Raw genomic sequence first — 21,879 nt, 5'->3', positions numbered from 1 at the left:
AGTGAGTGGATATCGGAAATCGCAACATACTTGCAGGAAACACAGCCAAATATTTCTAAAAACGAAGAATATAAACGTCATTTCAGCAGTACTCTAAGATTCCTGCCTAACCAAACCCTCTGAAATCGTAATATGTTCGGAAACAAACACCAAATATTTATGACCAGCGAGGAAAGTACCCTAAACTGGAATCCTACCCCCGCCCCCACACCCTCCTTCAAAGCAGCCCCGGGCACTCTTGGCTCGGAATTGTCTTAAATCGTAGCAGAACTAAGTGTAAATAGCAGTTTCGGCTTCTACCACTCACTAGCGAGGTGCAAAAGGTGCCTGCTCCACTTGTTATAGTAGTTACGCTTCTACCACTCATTAGCGAGGTGCGAAAGCTGCCTGCCCCACTTGTTACTTACCAGCTTACCCTCAGAATTCGCACATTATTCCCTTCATAACTTATGTTTTAGAGATCATCAGATCGTATTGTACAGGAGGCATGTCAATTTTTGCTTTATGATGTACATAGTTACATAATTTTCTAACACTAATTTTACCACCAAAGATTTATGTTGTATACAATAATATTATTAAATTGTTTCTCTCATGATCTACCAGTACTTAATGCCTACATTTTCCAGACAACAATCACACTGTTTAAATGATCATTTCATCATTCATAAATTCCTCAGCTGAGTAGTATCGTTTTCCCAGAAATCATGTAGTCATCACTTCAATGAACCATCTCCATGTTCAGTACATTTCTACCCTTGAATTTATTGTGGACTACCATTCTCATGTACTTAGGCGTCTGTTGGAACAGTTTTAAGTAACGTGTTGGAAGTATGAAATTTTCTTTGTGTCTAATGTTGTACCTATGTTTGAGATGGCTTAATTCAGTTACGTCTGAGTTACTGTGTAAAAAGATTAGTATAATCTCAAAGATGTGCAATGCAGGGATAGATAATATTTTACACTCTTGAATAGACGGCGGCAGAATATTCTAGGGGAGGGGGGGCAGCACACATTATTCTGACCTTTTTTTTTCAGCAGCCAGATTCTGTTTATGTAGTAACTAAATAACTTTTATATGATTGCCAGTTTAGATTATTGTCCAACTTTATGGTGAAGAGTTTGATGGGCTGAGATTCTTCTGTAACTTGATTTTTATGTATGATACTGATGTCACCGACTTTGGATTGTTTGGTTCTAAATTGAGTTATCATGGTCTTTGAAATACTAAGTAACCATGTATCTCTGTTGTTTAGTGTGTTTATTACAGCATCCAGAATTTCTCTCACATTTTATTTTTCAACAAGTAGAGAAGTATCATCAGTAAATGTGACTGGTTGGCACTGGTATTGAGATGTAAACCATTTATTTAAGAAAGAAACAAGATTGGGCCTTGAAGGACTCCTTACAAACTCGTATCCCTCTGAGATGCACAATTTATGGTAATAGATGTTATGATTACCCTTTGTTTCCTGTTTGTCAGATAAGGATTTTGTTTGATACTGTACCTGTCTAGTTTTTGAAGCAGCATGAAGTGATTCACTTATCATAATGCCTTGGCAAGGTCGCAGAAGATACCTGTCTCTTTATTGCCTTTTCCCTATGACGAGATGATTTTTTCAATGAATTCATTAACTGCATTCATTGTACTTTTCCCCTTCAGGAACCCATACTTGTTTTTGAAAATAATATCACATTTCATGATAAAATTTGTTATATAGACTGCAGCTATTTTTTTTTCCAAATGCACCGAGCGAGGTGGCGCAGTGGTTAGCACACTGCACTCTCATTCGGGAGGACGACGGTTCAATCCCGTCTCCAGCCATCCTGATTTAGGTTTTCCGTAATTTCCCTAAATCGTTTCAGGCAAATGTCGGGATGATTCCTTTGAAAGGGCACGGCCGATTTCCTTCCCCATCCTTCCCTAACCCGAGCTTGCGCCCTGTCTCTAATGACCTTGTTGTCGACGGGACGTTAAACACCACTAACCTAACCTTTTTTCCAAATACTTTGGATAACACTGGGAGGGCACCGATAGGACGCTAATTTCCTGATTCTTTTTTGTGTGGTGATTATATCTCCTGATTCTTACTGTATTTTACGAACTATAAGATGCTACAGACAATAAGACACACCTTAATTTTTAAGCAATTTTTTTAAATACAATTTTTACCATTTTTATTATTGGATTGCAAAGTCAGACCAAAAATAGTTCTTAGTTTAGAAAATCTAACCGTTCTTTAAAATCCCTGAAAATCGTCATCTGAACTTTCTTCTCCTTCTTCCTCTTCATCATCATCATTGTGCGTCTCATATGTAGGATGGTCTTCACTACCATTGAGAATGTTACTTACGCCACACTTCTCGAAAGCTTTAACAATAATGACTTCTCTCACTCTAGACCATGACTATTTTATCCACTGACACACTTGTTTGATTGTAGTTAGCCTTAAAGCTCCCTTCTTCGTGAATTCATGTTGGGTTTCATCCACCATACATTTTTTTCCATTGCTCTCTCATATACACATTAAATGGTTTAGTTCACGAGATATCAATAGATTGCAATTGTGAAGTAAGTCCCTCTGGAATAACAGCAAGCTCTACATGGTGATTCAAAAAGATTTGTGTTATTCTACAAGTAAAAATAAAGAAAAAAGTTCATATAAACATAGGTCCGCAAATGTTTTGTTATGGCTAATAAAAGATTTTGCCTGAATTTTAGCAACTTCGTTAATACAAAGCCATCGCAAAACTGTATGAGTTTAAAGTAAAGCACGATTTCCATTTATTTTGTTGTTATCGATCTGCTAAATTTAATAAAACATGTCCCAGACGTGTATCTGCAGTAGTTTTCCAGAACATCCAGAGAAGCAAGGATGTAATTTCGTAAAATTTTTAATTTATTAACTATTTGGCCCAATTTGTTTTTTTTTAAATTCCTGACAATTGTACGAAGTTTTCAACAGAAGTTGTAGAGAATTTAATTTTGGAAGAATGATGGTAATAACGTAAACAGAAACTGTATGAATGTGTCAGATGATCTGCTTTTATTAATACCATGGAACACGTGAAGTCATGTTAAACTGGAAAATACAAAGCTCAGTGCTAAGTACGTTGTACAATGTACGTACAATTTCACAATACATTCACAATAAATGTTCAAAAATGTCTCCACAGAGTTCAACGCATTTATCTTCACGTGTATGTTCAGATTTTGTTGCTCATTTCAGTTTCACAGGGTTGTTCTTAATTTCGCTTATTGCATTCATAATGCGCGCAAGTAATGCCTCACATGTATTGCTTTGTCCTCATAAACTATGTCATTCGTCCATTCCCAACACAAAAATCCATTTGTGTTAAATCAAGCGATCTGAGTGGCCACAGACGTGTAGCACACGACCAATTCATTTCTGGGGAATTGTTCACTTAAATGTGTAGTAACGATGTTAGTGAAATGTGGAGGTCCACCGTCTTGTTGAAAATACATTTGCAGTTGCGTAGCAAGTGAAACATCTTCGAACAAGTGGGGCATTTCTTCTTGAAGGAATTGTAAGTACGTTTCGCCAATTAGTCGTCCTGGGAAAATAAATGGTCCAATAAAATGTGTGTTGATTATACCACACCACACATTTATGCTAAATCGTTGCTGTAAATCGCGTTGCATTGTTGCATGTGGGTTTACTTCAGACCATATGTGCTCATTATGTAAACTGTTTATACCATCCTGAGTAAACTGTGTCTCATCAGTAAATAAAATGTATTTGTGTAACTGCCGATTAGTGTTTAACCAGTTGCACAACTCCAAGTGAAGGGCAGGATCTCCTGGATGTAAATGATGCACTTTTTGTTTATGGTAAGGATACAGATAATTGTACTCCAGTGTGCCCCCATAGCTTAGATTGCGAAATGCCTAATTTTTGAGAGATATGTCGTGTACATACCCGGGCTATGTTGAACAGCAGCCATAATATCCTCGTCATTGTCTTTAAGTATCGAGCGTTAGTACTGATTATGAACGCTAGATAGAGAACCCGTCTTCCATAACATTTGAAATACTCTGCTAATGGTTCGTGCATTCGGAATCCTCCGAGTTGGATAACGTATACAATATTCGTTAACTGCAGCTGTAGCATTACCATCACATTTGCCATAAATAAACAACTTATTGGCGTATCCCTCTGTCATACATTTGAAAGGCATCGCTATTTCACAAATAATCTACAAACTACAACAGTTACTAAGTGGTTTCAGTTAAATACACTGTTGTTATTATGTTTTTTCACTGAACAGTACAGAAAACTAACTCGTTTCAAGGTTAGGAAACGACTGAAACATCTCACTAACGCTTGCCAACAATGACAAACGTTTCTACATGGAAAGTAAACAAATTTACTTGTATAATAATCTTTGCTTCTCTGGATGTTCTGGAAAACTACTGCAGATACACGTCTGGGACATGTTCTATTAGATTCACCAGACAAATAACAACAAAATAAATGGAAATCGTACCTTACTTTAACCTTGTACAGTTTTGCGATGGCTTCATATTAGCGAAGTTGCTAACTTTCAGGCAAAATCTTTTATTAGCCATAACTCCATAACTGAATATTGCAGACCTATGTTTATTTGAACTTTTTGCTTTAGTTTTGCTTGTGGAATAACACATTAAAATAGTTGCATATCTTCGTGAGCCATCATGTATATCTCCCTCTCTCGTTTTCTCTTTCACAGAATGTTTAAAATGACTACTAAACTGACCCAGCACAAGAAGAGAACTCTTCTTCAATGAGTAACTTTCCTTCTATATCTACATCGATATTCCGCAAGCCACCATATGGTACGTGACGGAGGGTGCCATGTACCTCTCTACTTGTCACATCCTTTCCTATTCCACTCGCAAACAGAGAGGAGGAAAAACGACTGTCTATATGCCTCTGTATGAGCCCTAATTTCTCGTATCTTATCTTGGTGGTCCTTACGTGCAATATATGTTGGCGGCAGTAGAATCGTTTGGCAGTTGTCTTCATTTTCTAGTTCACTAATTTTTCTCAATAGTGTTTCTCGAAAAGAACATTGCCTTCCCTCCAGGGATCCCCATTTGAGTTCCCGAACCATCTCTGCAACATTTCCCTCTTGTTCGAACCTACCAGTAATAAATATAGCAGCCCACCTCTGAACTGCTTAGATGCCTTCCATCAACCTGAACTGGAAAGAATCACAACCACTCAAGCATTACTCAGGAATAGGTCACACAGGCATCATATATGCGGCCTCCTTTATCTGGCCTCTTTTCTAAAATTCTCCCAATAAACCAAAGTCGACCATTTGCCTTCCCTACCACAGTTGTCACATGCTCATTCCATTTCATATCTCTTTACAACTTTGTACCCAGATATGAACACTGTATCCAAACATTACAGCTTTGAGCTTTCTATTCATCTGCATTAACTTACATTTTTCTACATTTAGAGCAGGCTGCCATTCACCACACCAACTGGAAATTTTATCTAAATCGTTTTGTATCTTCTTACAGTCACCCAACTTTGACACCTTATAGTACACCATGGCATCATCAGCAAACAACTGCAGATTGCTGCTGACTCTGTCGCCAAATCATTTATGTATATAGAGAACAACAGCGGTCCTATCACACTTGCTCGGACACTCCTGACAATACCCTTGTTTCTGATGAACACTCGCCTTCTAGGACAACATACTCGGTTCTATTATTTAAGAAGTCTTCGAGTTCCTCACAAATATGTGAACTTATTTTCATATGCTCGTACCTTCATTAACAGCCTGCAATGGAGCACAATGGCAAATGCTTTCCAGAAATCTATAAATATGGACCCTGCCTGTTGCCCTTCATCCATAGTTCTCAGTATATCAATTGAGAAAAGGGCAAGCTGAGTTTCTTACGAGCGTGAAATCATGCCGATTCTTGGACATAATCTTCTCAGTCTTAAGAAAGTTTACTGTATTCGAACTGAGAATATGTTCAAGGAGTCTGAGCCAAACAGAGAGGAGGGGTACTGGTCTGCAACTTTGTAGATTCGTTTTTCTACCCTTGCGATATAGTGGAATCACCTGCGCCTTTTCCCAGTTGCTTGGGATTTTGTGCTGCACGAGAGAATCACGATAAATGCAAGCTAGGTAAGGGGCCAATACTGTAGAGCACTCTTTGTGAAATCTAACTGGGATTCCATCCAGACCTGGTGTTTTATTTGCTTTCAAATCTTTCAGTTGTTTCTCTATGCCAGGGATACTTACTTACTTACTTACTTACTCCCTGGCGCTACAGCTCATATGGGACCTTGACCTCCTGGACAATTTCCACCCACTCTTCTCTGGTATCTGCTTTGACTCTCCATCTTCTAACTCCCATTCTTCTTAACTCCTCCACCACGTTGTCTAGCCATCTGGTCCTTGCCCTGCCCCTTATTCGGCACCCACCTAGTTTTCCTATGAAAATTTTTTGATTGTGCTGCTCTCCACCATTCTTTCTACATGTCCCAACCAACATAGTATATTACTCTTTATTTGGGTCATGATACCCGGTTTGTTGTACAATTCTCTGATCTCCTTATTTTTTCTCACTCGCCAAAACCCCCTATCATTCACTGGCCCAAAGATTTTCCTAAGCGTATTCCTTTCCCATCTCTGCAATAGCTCCTCATCATTTTGCATCATTATCCAAGTACCTGAAATGTTCAAATGCATGTGAATTCCTTTTTTTTTATTGGTCATCAGTTTACTGACTGGTTTGATGCGGCGCGCCACGAATTCCTTTCCTGTGCTAACCTCTTCATCTCAGAGTAGCACTTGCAACCTACGTCCTCAATTATTTGCTTGACTTATTCCAATCTCTGTCTTCCTCTACAGTTTTTGCCCTCTACAGCTCCCTCTAGTACCATGAAAGTCATTCCCTCATGTCTTAGCAGATGTCCTATCATCCTGTCCCTCCTCCTTATCAGTGTTTTCCACATATTCCTTTCCTCTCCGATTCTGCGTAGAACCTCCTCATTCCTTACCCTATGTCCACATAAGGGACCAAACTGCTAAGGTCAATGGTCCCTAGACTTACACATTACTTTAAGTTAGGCTAAGTACAACACACACACACACACACACACACACACACACACACACACACACACACACACACACACATGCCCAAGGGACGACTCGAACCTTCGCCAGAAGAGGCTGTGCAATCCCTGGCATGGCTCCTCAAACCACACGGCCATTCCGTGCGGCAAGTACCCGAATCATACATCACCACAGGTCTCAGTACTGTGTAATACACCGTCAGCTTCAGATTCCTACTAAAACGTCTTACTTTAAATACTTAATTTGTGCGAAATAGCTCCTGTTACCAGCTGTAATCCTTGTATGTATTTCTTTTCTCATATCATTATTCTCAGTTACCAGTGACCCAAAATATTTATAGCTCTTAGAGCATTCAAAATCTTTCCCATTGAAAGTCGTGCTTCTTTCTCTTTCACTATACCTTTTCCTAGCTGTTAACATATACTTGGTCTTTGATTGATTAATTGTCAGCCCCATCTCCAGTCCATATCTTTCTAATTTTTCAAACTTTTCTTCAGATCCTGTTTCCTCCTGGATAACAAATCAATATTATTTGCATATGCAAGATTCCGTGTCACTCTATTTAATAGTGTTCCCCCAGGGTTGCTGTTTTGTGTCTTTCGCATTATTCTCTACAAGGCGACATTAAACAGAATAATGGAGAGCAAATCATCCTGTCGCAATCCTTGGTTAATTTCAAATGCCTTTGATAAAGTCCCCTCAACCTTTACTTTACATACTGTTCTCTGAGTCATCTGGAACAGTCTTATTAGTTTGTTGGGTACTCTTGCGTCTTGTATTGCCTTCCAGAGTTGATCCCTTTTGATACTATCATAGGCTTATTTGAAAGCAATGAACAGCTGGTGGACATAGATATTATATTCAAAACACTTTTCAAGGACCTGTCTGATGGTGAAAATCTGATCTGTTGTGGATCTAATAGTTCTGAAACCACACTGATGGTCTCCTAGATACTATTCTACATATGTACTGAGTAGCCCCACCATGATTTTTTCTAATACTTTATTACAGCGCCAGGGATGCTTATTACTGTAGCATCCATATGGGAGTTTGTCTGATGGTCAAATGGTAGTATGTTTGTCCTTCTCTCCCACACTCTGTTAATCCATAATTTCACACCACCTTCGTCCATCTAATCCTTGGCATGTTTGGCATTGGCATTGTTTTGCACTTGAAAAAGGTTATTGGATTAAGTTTTGTAATGTCAGTACAACATGAAAGGACAACATTGTAGTGCATATTTTGGTGTCCACTTGTTTTTATAGTTACAGTTTCAGCATCTTTCATGGCAACAGTTCTGTTACTCGGCACATCAAATTTCAGAGAAGTTTCGTCCATATTCGCTATTTGGGTTTGTTCCACACTGAGTTTCTTTCGATGATGATATGGATGATGGAAATATGATCTTTCCTCTTCATACTCCTGTGGCGTTTTCTGAGATATTTTGATTTTGGTTCACATACAAAGTCCATGGTGCTTCATAAACCTGTAGCACCAACCAACACCTCCCTTAATGTCTGTTAAGTTTCGCTGTAGCACTAGCTTACATGTTGCATGGGGGCTTAATTAAATAATGAGAATAATTTTTTTTATTTTTGGTAGCTGTATGTCCGATTACGCTGTGTCTCGTAAACGGTTGGCCCTGACTAGTTTTTGTACGCAATCTGACTGCATAGAACAACAACAAAGAATGAAAGAAAATTTCCATTAACACAATTAATTAATTAAGTCCCCAGCAACTGTAAAACCTACGAAACCAAAGCACAAGTATAACTGTTCTGTGTGTGGAAGTATGACTCAACATACACATCTGGCACGGTTCTTCTTCAATTAGGCAAGAAATTTTAAATATCATTTATACTGAAGTAATTAAAAAATAGAAATACTATAATTGCGTAAGGAAAGCAGAATTACACTCTAATACAAGAACACAAGCCACATGCTTTGTTGACTGAACCTGTAATGCTGCATTATTTAAGACATTGAGATAATAAAAAGAAAAGGAAAAATTTTTTTTCTTTTACCTTCATATTTTGACGAAAATCACTCTAATCATTACAATATATCTCCACACCGACTCGCTACTACCACATCTCAACAAGAACTTTTCAGTATCTCATCTCAGCAAGCACTTTTCACTCGCACATCTCAACAAGCACTGACTACTACGAGTTCTCCCCAAGCACTTTTCACTAGCACATCTCAACAAGCAATGACTACCACGAGTTCTCCCCAAGCACTGCCTGTGGAGGCGGCTGAATAATACTCTTTGGCGCAATCTCTGGCGCAGTGGCTCAGTGTAGCCACCTTTCATATGCCCCTCCTCCACAGGCCAGAATTTGATGGTATTTTTGCCAGCATTGGTGGTGAAAATACCACCAAATTCGTTCACAAAATACAGACAAAAATAAAAGATAATATTAATACGTATATATCACATAATTAGTTAAAATTTTGGCTTTGCACTGACCTTTCAATAACCTAATATATGAAATACAGTAAGCAATACAAATTCTTTCATACATGTGACTTTACATAATAGTTTACACAATACACAAAAAATCGGTTTATACAAATGTTCACATAAAATGCTAGTTCCAGCAGTAGCACCCAGCAATGGTCAACAGGTGCAGACACCAACAAGTGACATCATTCAGTTGAAGCAGTCCATCAGTGGCACCCAGCAATGTTGAACAGGTGCAGACACCAACAAGTGACATTATTTCAGTAGAAGCAGTTCATCAGTGGCACCCAGTAATGTTGAACAGGTACACACAGCAACAAGTCACATTTCTCAGCAGAAGCAGTTCCATTAGTGGCACCCAGCAATGTTGAACAGGTGCAGAAACCAACAAGTGACTTCTTTCAGTAGAAGCAGTCCATCAGTTGCACCTAGCAATGATGAGCAGGTCCAGATAGCAGTAAATAATATTCACTATCACTGATCACACTGTTCATCAGAGTTTATAAGCAGAAATTAAACATGTCCTAGTGGCCCCAATCCAGTAGAAAAAGTACAAGTAACAGTCCATAATATTCACTATCACTAATCACACAGTTCATCAGCAGAAATTAAACATTTCTAAGTGGCACCCATTATGTTGAAAAAGTGCAGGTAACAGTCCATAATATTCACCATCACTAATCAGACAGTTCAGGCATGAACAATAGTTTGTATCCACATACAAATGCTTTTACACTAAACATACAAATCATAACAAACACACCAATGATGTCAGATAATTGTCATATTAACTATTACAAATACACAAACATCAGTAAACCTATAATATTTATGGGTGTCAGTGCAAGCCACTACAAACAAGTAAGATAATATTTAGGAGATAGGTCGGTACCAATTTGAGATTGGGAAAGGAAAACACACAAAACACACTCACTCGTCTTTCATCCACATTAAGTACTACTGTGTAATTGAATAGTGTTAACTGTGTAAATGCAATTCTGTCAAAATTTGATGTTCATCATGTGTATCAAGTAGTAGTGGCAGCAATGTATAACAGTCAATAATAGTTAGTCAACGTCATAGTCATCATGTCAAGACCAATGTTTGCCAAGCCAGATCAAAATGTACGGTTGCTGAACAACTGTCAGTGTGCCAAGATATGCAAATACTTCCTCTCTCCAAAAAAAAGTATATACTGCTTAGTGATTTAACAAAGTGTGTGTGTAGGCTATCTTCCTTCTACTTGAGTGTTCTAGTCTGCCATCTTCATCCTCCTTGTTCCATATAGACCAACAAAAAAATATGCACCTCACTTACTTTACCTCTTATACACCGAAACTCCAATAATCATCAGCATCACATAATCTCAATACTTCAATAATACCTCTTACGTCGATACATATAAATCTTATCATCAATATCATTTACCTTACCTCTTGTCCACAAAAACTCCAATAATCATCAACTTCATATAATCTCAATACCTCAATAATACCTCTTCAATATGTCGATACATATAAACCTTATTACCAATATCATTTCACTTCCATAACAACTCTTTCCTCTAGTCAGTCTCCTCGAACAAGTACAGATAAAATCCTAATGCAAACCTCATCATCCCATACAATCCGAAGACACATTGTCAACACACAACCTCTGTGTAATCCATCTGACCCAAATCTTCTACTCATTATGAATTATAAACAAAAGAAATGCATACATGACCTGTAACAGACTTAGTTCGAATAACTCTCAGTAATTAAGTACGATTACGGAGTGTGAATGATCATAATATTTCACAGTGGAGTCACTTCAAGAATTATGGCAAACAGAAGCAAACATGTGGAGTATTTCTTGCGTCAAGTGTCACTTCCTATTTCAATTGCTCACGAAAAATGCGGTGTAATAACTGTCAATGGTCTAAACCTAGTTTTGGTATGTCATGTCGTTAGCTTCCTTCCTATTAGCATAAATTTATACAGATTCCATAAAACCTCCAGCTCATGTGACTTTATGAAGTTTCTTGTACTAATGTCGTTTGTCGAATTATAGCAGTTCATTTTCTTATCTTAAAAATATAAGGCACTAAGCGTAAGCAAAACTAGCAATAGCGAGTAAATATACCAGTAGTGAACAGAATGTCAACAAGTGGATGCAGCACAATTCTTACAACGAGGCTCTGCCAAGTGAACAATCTATAATTAATACAACAGTGTGACCTAAACTCTCTGTTCGTACACAGTACATCAGCATTTCTATATACCAAATTAAAGAGTAGTTATGACAACAAAACAGAAATGTGTAAATATGCAATCCATAAGCAAGGCAGCAAATATGTTATATAACATAATAAACAGGTCATTAGCATCATATCAGCATAAGCAAATAAATGTTCATATGTTATCTTAATAAGTAAACATGAAGGCGCAAGCAGATAAATCACAAAGTATAACTTCCATACCTAACCACATCAGCACAATTAATCAGGTGACAATTATAATTTAAATAAATAAGCACAGCAGGCATATAATAAAAAAAATATGACATCAATGAAAAAGCAGTGCAGCCAAGCGATGCATAATATATACAAACAACAACTCTGTTCACTAATAAAACATTGACATAAATCAGCAAATGTACGCAAGCACGTCGCTTCACAAGTAAATTCATAGAACATGAAATTAGCACAAAGTATGAATCATGTAATTGCGAGCAGCAAATTACGTCTAAAGTACGTACCTAAGTGGAAATATGTTACCTGAAAAATAAACTCAGTTAATAGTTACCTTTTTTAGTTTATTAGTTTCTTCTTCGAAATTACATTCTTCCTGAAAATTTCTCGATAACAAGTCGTCTTAACGTCGGAGACACACAGAATTTACCTGAAGTTCTCAAATATTTTATAGAACCCTATCGTGAAAAATACTGAATGTTAATAACATAATTCATCAAGTCACTATAGCTTTATACTGAATTTAATCCGAGAAATTAAACTGTGTATTTGTTAACGGCTGTCAGTGCATTCGCACTGAGCGCTCGATCAGCTGTAGGCGCGTGACGTAGGAAGTAATTGTTTGCAGTCAACGACTGCCTTGTGCGGCGCGCAGACTTGACTGTTGCTTTGAGTATGTGCCGCCGCCAAAACACAGGGCGGTATCCTTGTACTCTCTGCGTGTTTACATGTAGCTGTTAGTTTCTCACAAGTATGTCATTCCACAAAAATTTTAACGTTTGATATATGATGTATTCCCTTGGAGCGTCGTGATTTAAGAGTTTCTACTTCAACAGTGTTATCATGAATAATTTTGCGAATTCTATATGGACTGTTATAAAGCAGAAAAAATTTGCGACACAAGCCTTTTCCTTTGTGAGACAAACGATGAGACTTAATTAATACCTTCTGACCAACTGACAAGATTTTTAAACGACCAGGATGTTTAGCTGATTTCTCTCTTCTAGCAGCCGCAGATGCAATATTTTGCAGAGCCATGTTCACAACTTCAGAATGCCGCAGTTTCCGTGAAGGCGGAAAAGGAACGATTTCAGATATGCAATTTGTCGGTGCTTTATTTTTTAATATCAGGATAGGCGGTAAAGAAGTTGAATCATTAGAGAGTTCATTCAGAATGTTTTGAAAAATATGAAGATACTGATCCCACGTTCTGTGATTCTGATGACAATAAAGACGACACAATTTATTGATTTCCATCATCCATCTCTCTGAAGCGTTAGATTGCGGGTGAAAAAGTGAAACGAAAATTGGTTTAATTTTACGACGCCGTAGAGTACGAAGCAAAATTTTAGATCGAAACTGTGATCCATTATCTGATATAACCTTATCAACATGACCAACTTCTTTAAGAAAATGTTTGATGAAAGCGTTAGATACTGAACGAGCTGTTGCTTTGCGTAAAGGTGTAAAACACACATATTTTGATGTCAACTCCACTGCTACGAAAATGTACGCAAAACCATTAGTAGAACGAACCACTGGACCGAACAAATCGACTGCAGCCATGTCCTTTAATATCGCTGGAATGATAGGAAACAACGGTGCTCTGTGAGAAATTGTTGGTGGCTTAGCCTTTTGACATAATTTGCATTTTTGCCAGAACAGATCGAATACGTTTTTCCATATTACTGAAGTAGCAATTTTCCCGTAATTTATGGAAGCATTTTCTGGGACCAAAGTGTGCATAACTGAAATGCGTATACCAAATCAGCTTATTAACCCACTCATCAGGAATACAAACTAACCAAACAGAGTTGTCGATCGATTTTCGTTTAAAAAGAACTTTCCAGATAGTTCGCAAAAACGAGGTGTGGCCAAATTGTCCAATCTAACAAAGCGTCTAAGAAAATTACAGACACAAAGGAAACTACGAACATCACGTTTTGTGGTAGGAACAGCATAGTTACGAATAGCGTCTAATTTCTCTGGATCAGGAAGAATACCTTCTGTAGAAATAATGTGACCGAGAAATTTCACCTGAGAACGACCAAATTCAGATTTTTCCAAGTTCACTGTAATGCCAACTCTTGCAAAAATACGTAATAATGAATCCAAAATTTTGTTGTGCTCACTCCAAGAATGTTTAGCAATAAGAATATCGTCAACATATGAAGTAATATTGTCACGAGGATAAACAGGTAAAATTTCGATTAAGCTACGAATGAATGCTGATGAAGATACAGTAAGTCCAAACGGTAATTTCCGAAATCACTTTTAGGTAAAATCGTCATATCAGGTTATTCTTTACCGATTCTCTAGATAGATTGATAGTCGAAGAGTTGGTTTGACAGATGCAAAGAATAGTAAAAGAGTAGGCAGCGGTGCAGAAAACTAAAAGGGAAATAGCACCACTACAGCTCGGGGCCCTAAGCACGCTACGGCACATATTCACTTAGTGTAGTGAATCCCCTGAGGACTTTAATAGCCGCACATAATTTTCAGTTTGTGTCTTAGTGGCCAATTCGGTGGGAGTGCGTACATAAATTGATCTAACCATGAACATGGATGTATGTCATTCTTAGAATTGCGGAAGATCTTAAATTTCCGAACAGTCAAAAAGTGTTTATAGTAAAAGTTTTCGCCTCGTGGCGACAAAGACCTACCGCGTCTGTCCCAGTCCCAATGTTGATTATTGTCAAGTTCGCGCGCCTGGCGCCCTCTTGTTGCATCCCGTACACGAAACAAATTACTTACTTCAAACCCCTCTGCTACCTGTGAATCTAAATTTCTTCTGTTATCTTTTCCTACGATTTCGCCTTCAATTTGTTTGACTTGCTTTCGTAATGCCTCAACTTCCCTTTTAACGCGTTCATTAAATTTTCCCTGATTTTCAACATGCTTATTTATGTTCTGGTACTCTTCAGTTTCCGCAAATGGTAATGGAGCTGTATCATCCGAATCTCTGTCCCCATTTAAACTAAGACTTGTCAATTTATCTGAAATCTCCTCATCTCTTTCCAATAAGTTTACGCCTTCCGTAAGTGTCGCAACTCGGGTTTCGGTATTGTCACATTTAGTAGTTGACTGTTCACACTGTTGCGTCAAGTCATTTGGTACGGATTCCTCGATTCTTTCAAATATTTCTTCCTTATCGTGTGCACGTTGTAAATTTAACTCTGAAAATTTTTGTACTATCACACGATCTTTTTCTTCCTGTTCCTCTTGTCTAATTTCTGTTGAAATTAAACTATTATTGTCAGCATTCAAAATCGGCTGTACTTCTTCTCTACTTTCTTTCTTTGATTCATCTTTCATGTTTTTGAAACACGTCCCTATTCGTGAGTCTACCCGTGTTGTCATTGCTTTCATCTCAGTTCTAACTGTTCCTAACTCTGTTTTAAATTCAGATCGTAACTGTGATCCCACATTTAATATAGCACTCATCAACTGCTCCATAGTAACTGTTTCAAAATTCTTTTCACTCCTAACATTTCCCACGAAACCAGTTTCCTTCGTCATAGCTGCAAAGCTATCTGAGTTCGATACTATTCCAGAATCTTCTCTCGTTAATCTCGGATTCTGAAAATTTTTTGATTGTGAAAAATTTTGAAATGGTTCCGGACTATTTTCCCGACTTATTACATTGTTTTCCACTTCATTATCCATCATACTATTTTCCTCTGTTGGCGAGTTCACCATGTTAACAATTTCGTCATTCTCACTATCCATCAAAATTTCCGTTAACACAATTAATTAATTAAGTCCCCAGCATCTATAAAACCTACGAAACCAAAGCACAAGTATAACTGTTCTGTGTGTGGAAGTATGACTCAACGTACACATCTGGCACGGTTCTTCTTCAATTAGGCAAGAAATTTTAAATATCATTTATACTGAAGTAATTAAAAAATAGAAATACTATAATTGCGTAAGGAAAGCAGAATTACACTCTAATACAAGAACACAAGCCACATGCTTTGTTGACTGAACCTGTAATGCTGCATTATTTAAGACATTGAGATAATAAAAAGAAAAGGAAAATTTTTTTTCTTTTACCTTCATATATTGACGAAAATCACTCTAATCATTACAATATACCTCCACACCGACTCGCTACTACCACATCTCAACAAGAACTTTTCAGTATCTCATCTCAGCAAGCACTTTTCACTCGCACATCTCAACAAGCACTGACTACTACGAGTTCTCCCCAAGCACTTTTCACTAGCACATCTCAACAAGCACTGACTACCACGAGTTCTCCCCAAGCACTGCCTGTGGAGGCGGCTGAATAATACTCTTTGGCGCAATCTCTGGCGCAGTGGCTCAGTGTAGCCACCTTTCAATGTGTGTATTTGGAACATTTTTGTATTAATTCCAATGCTCTTTTGGCAGTATCTGTGAATTCATTTCATACATCATCTTCTAGCTTTGGCTATTTTCCATTCAGTCCTCTACTAGCACATTTAGATTTCCCCATTTCTTTCAGTTCTTCTTTACTAGCCCACCAATTACTAATGGTTTTTTCTGTTGGTGGAGGGTCAAAATACTGCCCAGCTGCTCTGTTTTCATGTTATTCTGCATATGCTATTACTTTTTGTTTATAGCGCACATCATATGAATACCTTTCATTTTTCCCAACACCAAATTAGCTGCTAACAAAATATTGTACTGTTACTGATAGTACAAATCATTTTCAGTCCAAGTTCATTGGACCATAGACTGTAATGACGCATCATAGGCTAGACAGCTTTCTGGGTTTGTGATGGTGGAACAGGAAGAAAATAGTGTTAGCAAACATGTGAATCTCCACAACTTATGATTGTTGCATTGTTGTACTACTGTTGCCAGTTGAATTCAATGTTTCCCATGGCATCAAATATATGTCCATTTTTAAACTGGCAAGAATTTTAAATCAAATATTGGACATTTTCATGTTAATCTCGAGTAAAAGACGCAAATTAATTTTGGAGCAAATTTTTCTAAGAAATAAGTGCATCTTATAGTCTGTAAAATATGTTAAGTACATGAGAGAAGTTGGCTTGCTCATATGACAGATTGATTATCAAAGATAGAGTGTGTGCTATTTTATCATATGGATATTTAATTACTTTAGTGGATATTTGATCCCACTCTGCAACGTTTTTGTTTTATAAGGACGAAATAGCATCTTTGGATGAGAGTTTACTAAATGCTACAAAGGGGTGACTATCCTTCTCCAGGCCAAGGAAACGTACACTGCTTTGAAAAGTAATCATATCAACATTAGGTTTTGCTAGATTTATGAGAAATTTATTAAAGCACTGGTATATTTACAGTCTTGTAAACTGACATATGGCTGGGAGAGTGGAGCGCTGACCACATGCCCCTCCATATCCACATCCAGTGATGCTTGCAGGCCGAAGATGACATGGCAGCCAGTCGCTGCTGTTGGGCCTTCATGGCCTGTTCAGGCAGAGTTTAGTTTAGTTTTAGCGATATATTTGAACAGGGTTCAAAACAGTGTTGTCATTCAGTATCATTTTTGAAATTTTCTGTTAGTTAACTCCTATATCTAATTTGTATTTAATAAGGCACCATTATGCCTTAGACTAAAATAATCTTGTCATCTAACATTCTTTATGCAGTTTTAATAACACTTTCAAATACAACTTTGTAACTCTTACATAGTTGATAAGGTTTTGTCTACAGGAGAAGTTTTGTATTGTCCTACTGTTTCGTTATTTCAGATATATGTTGGCAGGTAAGCCCTTCAACAGATATGTGTTCTTCAACAGTACAGTTTAAGTTTAATGGTAATAATTAAACCGTTTGATTTAGAAGTTTGGTTTGAATATTATCCTGTGACAAATTAACATAGGCTTCAGTCACATAAATATATTAAACATAGTCGAAAAAACGGTCAAAATTTCTTGCAAGTAAGAACACAAATAACATTACTGGTTTCAGTATCTGTTACAAAGGCAAAGATGAAAAAAAAATGTGTACACCAGGATGTGAACCTATTGTCTTCAACACAGTAACATTCCCCCATTAAACACATGGTCATGCTGAATGCTAGAGCTGTAGAACAATGTTATCATCATCTTAAGGTCGCCTGAAGACTTGTACCACTGATTTGCCGTTAACTGATATTTAATTACAAGAAATACTACTGAGGGTGACATGTTTGTGATAAATATTCAATACCCCAAAAGCAACTTTAGTAAGAAAAGGAATATAAAAGAATGTGAGTGAAACATGGCGCATTTCGATTTCAGTCCTGATGTTTCTTTGGTTGTTTCTTTAGAGCTCAGATGTCATGATCTGGATACTGATAGACCCTATGTTGTTTCTGTTCTTGCATATTTTGAGTAATGTCACAGATAATCATTTACAGTTGTTGCCAGTTTAACAAAAACGTCTCTCTCGAGATTGACTGTACATTTGCTGATTGTTTAATGTTCATGTCGTCGAGGCAATTCCCCTATTTCTTTCACCATAGCTGACTTTAGAATAGACTATTTTTCACTGTACACAGGAGTTGTAGCACCGTAACTGCAGCAACACTTAAAATCACATCTGAATTTTGTGACACTTCGCATCTAAAGGCCCATTGACATTAGACATCAGTAGAATGGAAAGCAATATTAGTTGATGTCACAATAAAATGGTGAAATGTTCACACTAGACATGATGTAATTTTATTTACAGCAGTACCAAATGTTGCAAATGAGGTGATGAGGTACCACCTGTAGTACAAAAAGTCAGAATATAGTATCAGAATTAAGGAACTAGCAACGATGAAGAATGGTTATCCTGCTGCAGTCTAGCTATGATGAAGACTGTTAACCCCACTATCCCTTTCCCTGGGTGTTGTGGTTATGTATGCACATGCTACTTGGATTTTCCTACAGTGCTATGGATCAGAATGAAATTTTCACTCTGCAGTGAAGTGTGCACTGATATGAAATTTCCTTCCTATATAAAAACGAATGACTCGAGAAGAAAGTGAGATATTCTTCTGCTCTCAGTTTTAAATATAATTTCGATATTTTATCTACATTTCATTCGTTGCAATATATGAACTAAAATGAAACATTTTCAAAGTTCATGCAATGCATTTTTACCTCTGCAAAACCTTTAAAATTTCGCACAGTTATGTTGATGCAGCACAGGAACTATAGCATATAACGAAAAAAAATCAGTTATTTATTGAGTGAGGATATCAGACTTTGAGATATGCAAAAATCAAATTTTTCACCTAGTAGTTCCCAAAAAATCGGATAAGTATTTCATATCATCCGGAATGCCATCTCTCAGAACAGGCACCAGCATTTGGCTAGCAGTGCAGCCATAACAAAAGTCACCAAGGTATGGAATGCAAAGAGCACATCAGTAGCACCGATAGATTAAGAGCCAAATCAAACTCCATACAGGATGTTGTTATCCAATCAGAGGTCATTGCAATAAACTGAGCCATGACAACCTCAAATTACAAAAATAAAACAGCTTGAGACATATTCAACAATGTTGGATGTAGTAAGAATAGTTTGTGGTGACCATAGACATAATGTCTGTGTTGATGGCAACACTATTGACTCTCTTAGCAAACACCAAGGACCTCTCGTTTCGCAGCTGCTCACGCTAACCACGGGACCATGGCGCTCCTGAACTCATATACTTCTTTATGTTGCTTATCTTGCGCATGGACTACTCAGTTTGTATATTTTGCTTATTTTTTTCACAGTTCCAAACAACTTCTTCCTGTTTTCTCGATTGATCTGTGTTCAGTTTTTCAAGGCCTATCCACTGTGCCATCTAAATCTGAGGGGGGTGCAATTGGGAGGTTCCCTTGTCAGACTTGACATCTGGCGTTTTGGAACTTACAGTTGCGCTGCAAAAGATATTGTAGCATCAAATTTTCTCTTCATTTTCTCCTTCTGCTGATTTAAATCTGAAGGCTCAGTGTTTTCTCTGATAAGTTCAACCAGTATGCTCTCTTTCTCACTTATTGATTCCGCTCCCTCATAAATATGTAATTTACTTTCATGGACGTCATTATTAACATTACTAAAGTTATTGACGTTTGCTGAACTGAATTGCTGTCTTGTATTGTATAGACAGAATGAAAATGTTTACACATGTTCTGTCTGATACTTGAATCTACACATGAACATGTATATTGGTGTGTGCAGGCTTAACATTCAATACAAATGAATTTTCACTTGCAATAATGCAAATGTTTCTGAATTAAGAAAGAGACATCCACCTCAGAAGCAAGCAATACAAGCTAGCCTTTCCCTTCTTCAATTATGTGTTCGTGAACCACCTCTGCACTTAAGCTGTGCTATGTGCGAATATCCTGGAGATTGCCTGTAAGTTTTCCCATTGTCAGAAGAAGGAGCCTGGCATGTAATTTGTCTGAAGCTCATTAATGCATGAATGGATCTGTCTAGATGTTTCACATTTGTACCACACAAATACGTGTATTTTGTTGGTCGTTTCATTCTTTCAATATGTGCGTTTGTGTTGGTGACACTGTTGATTCTATAACAGTATGCCCAGCACCTGGTGTTTTTAGATTAATGTTCTTGGAGATACAGCTGTAACGGAATGTGAAATCGGTAGCTCCAGTGGTGAAAGAAATTTGTACACACATGCTACAATGTCTCCTTCTTGCATTAGCTCACAAGTTTCAGCTTGTCTTTGATTTGGTTTTAGTACCTCGTGTATGTTTCTTCCATGCCCAGTCACTGTGCCTTGAGCAATACAGTCTTCTCACAGATTCTTCCATCTGTGAAAGCCAAAACGACTCAGCTAAATCTGACATAAATACCTGATGACGTATTTTTCATAGTTTAATCGTTGTTTCATAAAAAAATAATGATAGCACCTCTTGATCAGACCTCTTTGAAATAAGAAAAGACAAGGATAACCTTGCCTCATGTTGTCAAGCACAACAACTGTAATTAACTCAAAACTATAAACATCAATCGCACGACTTCCATCGATGCAAACACATTTGCTGCCATATTTTCGAACTTTGCGTTCATCACGTTTACATGCGACACATCTTCCGAAAGACGAAATCCGGATTTCAGAAATCTTTTACCAGCTCCCAAAACCGAATTTTGTAAACCGATTTCCCAATACCGCTTCTGGGTGGACATGTAAACACTTCAGAATCAATTCTGGAAATCCAATTCTAGTTGCCGGTTTTTCAATTCGAGAATCAATTTTCACTCCATGTAAATGCAATCGGTTTTGAATCGTGCTTGGGATTTCCGTCTTGTTTTCAGAATATACGGTTACTGTGCAGTGAAAGAGAAGCAGAAATACTAGATGAGCATGAAGCTGTCTAACTGTAATATTTAAGTGAAGAGAAACAACGAGTATGTTGACTCATGCAGCAACAGGATCAGCTGTTTTCCAGAGGCATATTTAACTGGGCTGCAAATTCGCTTAAGATGTGTCACATGTAAACGTGGTGTACATGTTCAGGTTTGATACGGATCTGCTAGCACAGTTAACTATGGCGCCTGGAAAACAGCTGATACAGTTTCTGGTTTAGTCAGCGCAACCCCTATTTCTCTTCAATTATACCAGGTGTAAATGGCTTCAGTCTAATATTTCAATTTGTCCTACCCTGTAAAAAAAACCACTCTTTCCATATGAGCCAGAATTTTTTAGAAACAAGATGAAATCTGACAACCCTATCATGTTTCAAAACTGCTTGTGTTTACATGGCAGCGAAAATCGATTGCTGAACTGGAAAAACAGCAACTAAAAGTGAATTTCCAGAATCGATTTTCAAGCGATTATGTGACCATCCAGAAGCGGTGTATTGAAATCAGTTTAGGAAATCCGGTTT

The sequence above is a fragment of the Schistocerca serialis genome, chromosome 1 (assembly GCF_023864345.2).
Source record: "Schistocerca serialis cubense isolate TAMUIC-IGC-003099 chromosome 1, iqSchSeri2.2, whole genome shotgun sequence".
NCBI lineage: Eukaryota > Metazoa > Arthropoda > Insecta > Orthoptera > Acrididae > Schistocerca > Schistocerca serialis.
This window is presented reverse-complemented; position numbering follows the sequence as displayed.